The sequence below is a fragment of the Rhododendron vialii genome, chromosome 1a (assembly GCF_030253575.1).
Source record: "Rhododendron vialii isolate Sample 1 chromosome 1a, ASM3025357v1".
In the NCBI taxonomy this organism is placed as follows: domain Eukaryota; kingdom Viridiplantae; phylum Streptophyta; class Magnoliopsida; order Ericales; family Ericaceae; genus Rhododendron; species Rhododendron vialii.
In genome coordinates, this window is record NC_080557.1 from 17,702,759 (window position 1) to 17,712,581 (window position 9,823).

Consider the following 9,823-nt stretch of genomic DNA (forward strand, 5'->3'; position numbering starts at 1 on the left):
CTGATAAATCCCGTGACAATCCCATCTATTCATTGGATCCTAATCCTATATTCCTTAAACACCAATGCCATAACCTGTTTCACGCCCAAATAATCCCCCTGAAATCTTCTGCGACCATCATGCCATCCACAAATCATAATTCATACGTGTACCAGAATGCCCATTATTTCAATCAATTTTTCTATCTTTAATGTAGAAAGAATAATGTCTTCATATAATATATGAGTTTCACATTTGCATATTCAAATCTTATTTGTTTATGTATCTAACATATCCCCCAACATGTCAGTGTCCTAGTTTTGGAAAAACTATGTATCTGTTTCTTTATCGTATCCTGCTTACTAGATCGTCAGATCATGTCCAAGTTTTGGAAAAACCCCGTATCCGTGTCCCTTATCCTCCATATCCTGCTTTTTAGATCGTCATATTTGGGCCAAGCTCAAGTCACACACACACGCACACAAACACTCGTGCTTATTTCTTATAGGAAAATGGTTGGCCTAGTCTACTAGGTTGGTTTTCTTTTCTTCCCTTTTTTGATCATGGCCTGTTTGTTGTTATCGTTATCAAAATCAAAATTTTCAAATACTTTGGTTTACTTCTACCAATTAACATGGAGGCATGCGCATTATTGGGTCAAACAAGGTTCATCGAAACGATTAGACAGTATCAAATCCGCTTGTATCAACCCTTGCACTCTTCACCCACATTTATATCCAATCTGCGTCAACGCACCCATTTGGCACTGTGTCACTTTTAATTGGCCTGAGCAAAGCTTTATTGCAACCTAAGATGTTGCAGGTGTGGCTACGCCGCTTGAGCGGCCCCCCTTGAAAAGTGCAGGTTTTTTTAGTTTCAGAATCCCCACTCGAGCAACATTTCTAAAGCTTCATGATTTCAGGCTGGCAGAGAAGATTTCACAACACAAATTAACCGCTTGAGCGGCCTCCCCATATTCTGACCGTCCCATATCATGTGTTTAGGTTTTCTTGTGTCATCATACCTGTATTGTACCATAGAACCGAGTACCCAGAAAATGTACAAGTGTACTCATGCTTTCTAACAACCCTTCCATCCCTAACACCAAAGACAAAGACAGAATAGCCTAGCCTCATTCTGTTTCGGGAGACCTGATGCACCCTGAAGCAAACATGAACCAAATTCCACTACTCAAATGTCATGTTGCAGTACAATAGAGAGGATAGAGAATGTAGTCATTGTTTTTGCAAAAGGTTCAAAAAAAAAACAACTTCTGATAAGTTCAGTGTGCGTCAAAGTATCCTCACGGCCAACATTGCATACACAGAAAAAGGCAACTTTGGAGGGGGCCCTACCATCCAAAAATTCTTTCATTGGAAGATGGCCCCACCAGTACTTGCTCAAGTCCCTTAAAAACACTTCACTTAGAAATTTCCTCCTTCCACGTTTCCCTCCAAAAGATGTCATCCCCCTTCTCCTATCTAATGAGACAAGCATGTTGTTTCGACTCCTAATCTTACATACGAGTGCAATTTTGTTCACCCTCCTTAAAAGAGGGTGAACGTTACACTCTCTCTTACTGGTTGAAATGGTGTACATCCCACCCTTACAAAATACTTTTTGGTAAGCATTATATCACTTTGTGGTGGGATCCACACCAGTTCAACCAACAAAAAATAGGAAAGAGGGTAATGTTCACCCTCTTTTAAGGAGGGTGAACAAAACTAAATTCTCTTATATACCCCTCCTTAAAGCAATATCTGTAAACGACGCCTTTCCATCATTCCAAAAGTAATCATCCACCAAGGTTCCCTACTTCCATAGCCAACCTAAAAACAAATGGAAACGAGGCTTCCATAGTTTCCTCCCCATGCCATTTATGGCACCAAAATAAAGTTTAATTTTAAATGGGGGAGGGAAGGGGATAACCAAATTGGAGGCGGGAAATCATGGTAATCAAATGCTTTGGTCCAAAGGAGACAATTTGGTTGTTTTTGAATGGGCAAGTAGTTGTTGTAACTCTTCGAGCTTGTCCCACGTTGAAAAATTATCACCACCACAATTAGTATGTGAGCATGAGCAGCCTCTCCATTTATTCCCAATTTATTTTCAGTTGGATGCTTTAACATATTCTCAAAGCTAGGCTTTTGGAGGATTTTGGACAAGGCTCTCTTAAATGATTTCTCCCATTGTTTGAGCCATAAGTACACCTTGTTTCATTGTGATCCCTTTGTTATGAATCCTCTGTATACCTCTCAACAAGCCAGCAAAGAATCCCGCGTGTGGAGGAATGTTAGAGCTTGTCCCACAGTGGTCATCACCCTTAAAACTACTATATGACCCTCAGCTTCTTTAGAATTCTTTATGGTTTTTTGTCCTAACAATTCTACATTTTTCTTATACTAATCATATTCTAGTAGATTAAGTCAAGAAAATCCAATAGGCAAGAGCCCGTGACGACGGAAAATCGGTAAAAATTATTTTCGTCGGACACATTCAGTAAGTAATTCTTAGTGATATAGTACTCCACACAGAAGTCCATCACAATCTACAGGACTTTGGTAGGAAAAATGTACAGCATACTATGTTGAATAAGGGACTTTAAGAAGTTGACTTAAACCACAACCTTAGCAATCAAGAAAACAATCACGTGTAATTGAGAAGAAATCTAGATAAATGAAATATCATTAGAGGGACACAACAACGATATCAAAGCATCCACATACCGAAGGTTGCTAGAAACTGCCATATAGACACCATAGGCAACACTGGTTAACAATATCGGTACGTCCTCTGCCTCACCAGCAAAAGTTTTATCAATTGCCTCTCGAGCATTAATCAAACCATTTGTTATTCCAGTACCAACCTGCAAAACGCAGCTGTCAGCATATGATGCCAACTTGACCATGGAACTTCAAGACAAGTGCCTCCCCTTAAAATTCAAAGACCAAAGGAACGCGTGCAAACAACTGTTTAGGACCTTTAAGAAAGAGCGATGTAGCACACTAATCTTGGTTTCCGTAATTAGATTGGAGTTTCACGGAACGCAAGTAGCATATAAATGAAAACTGAGAGAAAGCTAGTCTTCATGCCTAGTCAACATGACAAATATTAGACATCATTTTTCGTGCAATATAATCTTTGGAAGACTTCGATATATGAACTCCAATTTGTTTGCAGAAACGAGATGACAAGGCTTTCCATTGATGTTTCAATTGCTTTATCTTTTATTGTTAACATTTGACTCCTTCACTGATTTACCATGTTATTGCTCATCCACAACCATCATCTTCTCAGAATTTGATAACAATAGAATTGCACAAAACATTAGTATGTGGAGCTCACAATATAACAAAATATATGTGCATAATATCAATTTGGACCTCATGACATTTGCAACACAGAAAGAAAGTTACTGACAGAAAAAACAATGACAGGGAAACATAAAATATTAACAACGGAATACATTAGAATTCCTCACATCTGCAAAACTTCCTTGATAGACAGAACATGTACGAAACAAGTCCAAAGCTAAATCAGAGGATTCCAGATACATGATGGTTTGACTTACCAAAGAAGCACCGGTCCCAACTGCAAATAGCTTGGCCCGTTACGAAATAGTATAGATCAAGATACTGTAAGTCTATCACTTGATTCACTTCCAAAATAAAAGTGACATTTGTAATTGTCAAACAATTCAAAACCATACCACGATGGCCCCTACTCTCTGTAGAAACGAATAGGATGTACCGGCCAAGGCAACCTGCAAAAAACATATTGAAGATCATGGTTAGTTGACTATGTGCAGTTTTATATCATATTACTAAAATAAGTGGATATCAACACAAAACCTAAAAAGCATTGTCAGGGCAGCCATAGAAGAACTTAGCAAGAGATCCAGCACTGACAGCAAGAGCTGGTCTGTCAAGCCTTCGATTTTCAACATAATTAATAATGACTTCTAATAAACAAAATCTCTCAAATACGCGCTACTATACCCCAAAAGATACTTCATTCCCAAAACAAGCAAATTGAGTTCAAAGGTTACATCCTCGACTCGACGGCTCAAAGTAACCTAATACTTATACTAAAGGAAGGAGTTATAAGTCTACAGTCATCCATAGTCAAAACGAAAATGATAATTGAAATTACAGTTGCATCTCGAAAGGGGTTTTACAAAAAGATGCTAAAGTAATTTTCCATGTTAGTTTTCAAAAGAATGATCAACCATACACTCCATGCATGTCATGTCAATGCCCCTGCGGTGTACCTGAAAATGATAATAAGGTTGAGCAAACACGCGCCCAATAGAGAATTCTATACTCATGCTATATGTTAATGAGATGATCATGCACCAAGAAGAAGACATATGGATAAGAGATCAAGAATTCAATGAATCAACGAGAATACGAAACGACAAACTGAAAATGAACAATCAACTAGTTCTCCGTCACATTCAAGGTGTCCCGTGTGTCATAGTAAATATGTCTTTTGTTTCAAGTGCACATTCCGGGTATTTGGGACCCCGTTCGTCCCCTGCCGGTCATCGCACCAATAGGTGGACCCGTTCACCTACTACCGGTCATCACACCAACAAGTGGACCCGTTCATTCCCTGTCGGTCATCGCACCAATAGGTGGACCCGTTCATTCCGGGTATTTAGGACCCCGTTCATCCCCTGCCGGTCACCACGCCAATTGACGGGCCCGTTCAAGTTTCCTTAAGCCGTTTCATTACTCATGTCATTGATTACTATTACATCACTAAGTCATGAAGTCACGAGGTTCACAACTTGCATTCGGTGTTCGTGTGCTCCGTTTCAATCATATACCTCACATAAAGTGGCTTTAGTTCTCCTTTCGGCATTCGGCAATCGTATACATCAAGCTATCGTCATACTTCCCATTAAGTGTAAGTTAACGTCCTTGAACTCATAAAGATACATACCATCACTTATGGAAACAAACCACGACATTAGAATATGAGAACAAGAGTTTTTACAAAAATCTGCAGTGGCTACGGGTAGGACCAAAAACGGACTACAGGTAGCGGGACAAATGTTTAGTTTCTGATCAGTGACTACGGGTAGAACCAAAAATGGACTACGGGTAGCGGGACAAATGTTCAGTTTCTGATCAATGACTACGGGTAGAACCAAAAATGGACTACGGGTAGCGGGACAAATGTTCAGTTTCTGATCAGTGGCTACGGGTAGGACCAAAAACGGACTACGGGTAGCGCCTGGAAATTTCTGCGCAATACACAGTTTTCAAGGACTAACAATACACTTCAAAACAATGATCAAACCTGAGATTTAGGCACAAATTCAATTCATCAACGCATAGAACAAGTGAGAAATCCCTACCTGTTGTCAAGGATTGAAACCCAAAAAGATTGATCAAGTCCTAGAACTCCAAAGTCGAAACCGAGCAAGAAAACTCCTCTCCGAGCTAAACCCAACGAGATACACGCTCAATAACGCGAATAGATGAAAGATTGAAGGTCATTTGTCATGGGTTTTGAGTGATTGAATGAAATTTTGGGTTTTGGAGGAGAAAGAGAGAGATAGCCAAGAGAGATAGAGAGATCGGGAGGTAGAGAGAGAGAGTGAGGAGTATTTTTACTCCTCTACACACACACCCACACATATATATATACTACCTACACTCAAATTGCACATGCACCCTCCTACAAACAATTCCATCACATTCACCCCAATTCATTTAAACTCAATAAATCACATATTTTCTTCCATTATGATAACCAATAAACCTTTTTATTAATTTCCGAAAATACGGGTCCTTACATGGTCAAAGAGAAACTGTAGGAGCAGGAAGCCAAACAAGCATGAAATCTGCAATGATGGCCATCACCTAAAACAAATCTTATTAGACAATTGTGTACTCCAAAATTGGAGCAATATGGTTTTCTTAATCTCTAGTGCAGACACACGACATGAATACATAAAGGGTTTTATTCATGCCTGATACAGACACATGACAAGATACCCTACAAAGCAGGTACATTTGAAAACAAAAAAGACCCACCATCATATTCCAGTCATGTTATCAGAGCCGATTGGGAGGTGGTTAAGGAGCACATACTGCCAAAAAGCTGGACTCCTACATTTTTTAGGAAAAGCAAAAACAAAAAACAATAGACTCCAGGGCACTTTTCACACATTTAAATACGCCTACATATATTTCTACAAGCGTTGTGACCCATGCGATGCACGAAAGATAATTAGCGTATCATATAAAGGCCAAATAATTTTTCAACATTTTATAAATAAAAAATTATTTCCCAAATTAAATTTAAGTAGACATATTTTCATTTCTTCGGTATCCATTTGCTATTTTGTTATGAATTTAAGAAGGGGGGGGGGGGGGGGGCCGGGGGGTTGGGTAGAAATCCTAGTAAAAGTATGGGAGTGGATTGAAAACATGTTGGAGTGAAACGTGGGGGTGTGTAGTTAATTTATAAGGAGAATTGCAATTTCATAATACAATGGATGTAAATAGATAATTGTTGCATCACTTTAGTTTGAGTACATCTTAACTTAGTTGGCACCTACTCAACTATCAATCAATTGAAAATTTAAAAATGAATGTTATACTTCTCTATATGTAATTATGAACACTGTGACTCATCAATTATATGACAAGGAGTGTACATAGTGTATATCTACTTTTGCGATTAATTATTTTGTATTTTTAAATTTTTAATCATGCCCGTGTCGTGCCTGTGCTTTGTTTTTGTGCATGTCGTGCTTGTGCCATGTGCCCCAAAATAATGGCCTACTATAGGTATCATGTCGTATCGTACCTCTCTAAAAGTGAATGCAAACAAAAGTTTCAATTGGCTTCTCATCTCAACAACCAACACCTACAAAAATCGACCGATCATTTTGGTCAAAACACTTGTGATTAATTTTAGTAAATCATTTAGCTCCTTCCGATAAGTTGATGGAGATTTTATGTGGCAATGAAAGTATTAATTTAAGAAAAAATAATTCCTGTTTAAATTTAAATAAATATATTTTTTGTGATTCTGACCTCATACGATTCATAAGATAATAGCAAATTTAATTGTTTGGTTTTTTATTGGACATTGTTCTCCATCTTCATCTGTGCACCGGCAATGCCCCACGTGGCCGTCGGTATGCCTGGTCGATGGTCGGAGATTTTTTAGACCTTTCGAAATTGTTTTATGGCCATAGATGTAAAACATTTTCCAAAGAATTTCTTTGCGGCATTTCTCTCTCTCTGGTGCATGGCTGGTAGCATGCTACACATACACTCTCTCTCGAAAAGGGATGGTGGCAAAGAATCAAAAATGATGAGGGAAGGATTCTAGGCTCTTGATGAACATGTTGTAGAACATCCACATCTCTGAGAAATGACGGGGTGGACCACATTATGTATGCTGCAAATTAAATTTTAAAAATAGCAACTTTGCTTCAGAGTTTAGTGGAGAGAGAGAGAGAGAGAGAGAGAGAGAGTATCCTTCGTGCATGTATAGAATATTTTCGCAGAAATTGAAAACTTATTTGACACGGCAGCACAATTCCAAAATTAATCTAACCACGGTTAAACTTTATAATTCAGTCCCAAACATTTAACTCTGTCTTGAAATTTAAATGTGTTGTTCCTATGCCGGCCTGACCCATCTAACACCTTTTATATGTAATCAACCCCTTTTTTAGTTGTTTCGCTCTTCAAAACTTCATTAAGGCCTGGTTCTATTAAGGGTTTTTTGGCGTTTTGTTCTCATTGAAATCTTTTTCTAGTTATTATTTGGAAAACGTCAATTATACTACGAGTGAAATATACAGGGTGCTAGCGACCTTGTATTTGGAGTTGCAAGAGCATTTCTCCAAAGGGTGATTCTAATCCTAAGTAATTTTGACTCTGAAGCATTGGAGTTGCATGTTACCTATCTCAAGCCTAGGGTCACTCCTATTGCTTTATCCATACGAAGTATCTAATAAGAGAATTGGTGAAGTATCTAATAAGAGCATTGGAGAAATTTTGAGTGTGGCTTATCCATCGCTCGTTTTTGCCATGAAAGGCCGAAAATGGCCCTGCCTTGAATGGTTGGGTTGCTGTTTCTGGCAAGGAGTCGTTGGTCATTTAGCTTTTGCAAGTGGTTCCCTGATTTTATGGCTTTCATAGATTTCCTCCCGTGGTTCCTCTAATCAGTTGTACGTACTTTCTGCATAGAGTTGGGTGTACTAATTGCTTGTGCAAGAGGAATAGATAGTACTTGGTCAGAGTTGTTGGAATAGTGTATTGAATTTGAGGTAGTAGGGCATAAATTTTTTAGCTTCATCTGTTTGTGGTTAGCTTTGATGAACTATGGTCCACTCTCTGCATTCCTGTATTGTTGCAAACTTCGGGGAGAGGTGGAGATTATGGTAGTTGGCTTTGCTTGTGGTTCGTTATGGATTGTCGGTGCTACCGGACTAGGTCGGTCTTGATCATAGTAAGTTGTAAGAACTTTTTTTTCTTTTTGAATATCGTCCATAATTGGCTCCCTCTCAAATTCCCGTACGATAATGGAAATCGGAGTTCATTTTTCCATACTTTCGGCAGGAAAGTTGTGTGATTCTGGTGGGTTGATGAAAAAGAAGGTAATACGGAAAAAGAGGGTGAAAACTGAGCAACTTTTGTTGCTTCTGTATTTCGGTGGATTAGTGTTTTTAACTACTAACCGAGATAAAAATAGTTGTTGTGCATATCGAAACAAAAAATGTTTCTGTTTCTAATCATAGAGAGGTGGTGGTTTTGTCCGAAACCTCGCCAAAGCGGTTTATTGAAGTCAGGCATTAACGCTCTGACCATCAAACCTTTGAGACGCAGAAATTGGCAAAATAATCTAGCCAACAATGGTAGGTTTACATCTTTTCGAAGGAATAGCAGCGGCAAATTTACAAAATAAATTCAGGAAATTGACCATTCTTAGGTCTCTCACTTTGAACCCACCGACGATATTACGTAGGGATAATGTGACAACGATTTGTGTTAAACTCCTAGGGTTTAAAGAGTTTAACACAAATAAAAAGAGTCGGTTGAATTCCACCATCTCTTAGAGTGTTAAGAGTTTATAACACAAATAATCATTTGTCCGTGTTAATTTGTCGAAATCTTACAATTTTTCTATGATTCTGTACCAAACTAGTTTCTGAAGTTTACAATTAGTTACCATACATCAACATGTTTGATTGGCAACAAGTTCAATACTGGATTTCAAAGCAATTTGTGTATGCAATAATTTTCACAAGGTTACTTCTATTATACTCCATAGACTAAATTGCAAATTTAAAAGGGAAAGAAGTAATGGGCTGACATGTTTTTAATAGTTTTCCTATGTATTTCCTATATGAACAGAAATGCCCATTCATCATCTACCCCATTTTCCAGTATAACCAAACCTAATTACTCAAATTCAGCTTGTTCGATTTCGCTTTCCACAAATTCAAGGGATCCAAAAACCTAAATGAATGATAAAGGTCATTGCCATGTTCTTCCAGATAGAGGTTCCCATACGCATTGCTATCACGTAATCCATGCATTTATTGGCAAACTCTGATCCATTATTAGTTCGAACGTTCAGCTTACAGCATCAAACAAAGCCAACATAGGGTTTTCAAAACAGACCGTGCCCAGAAAAGAAGAAGAAAACAAAAGTTTCCTACCAAGTGTGATGAGATTGTGGACGTTATTTAGATTATATGCAACGAGAAATGCTAAGTACAAAGAAAATGGGCAAAGAATTGACCCTTAAAGTGTACATGAACGGCTCAGATGCACTGCACACTGAATCTGAGCCGTTCATGTACACT

The 9,823-nt window shown here is 38.4% G+C and overlaps 1 long non-coding RNA gene across 1 annotated transcript; it reads right to left on the minus strand.

The window, feature by feature from the left end:
- Positions 1-1,675: 1,675 nt before the first annotated feature.
- Positions 1,676-6,338, minus strand: LOC131324444 (uncharacterized). The gene is made up of 4 exons (XR_009199353.1): positions 5,786-6,338; positions 3,831-3,895; positions 3,551-3,742; positions 1,676-2,845 (listed from the first exon to the last, which is right to left on the minus strand). It is a non-coding gene; the product is annotated as an uncharacterized LOC131324444 (long non-coding RNA).
- Between the last annotated feature and the right edge of the window lie 3,485 nt (positions 6,339-9,823).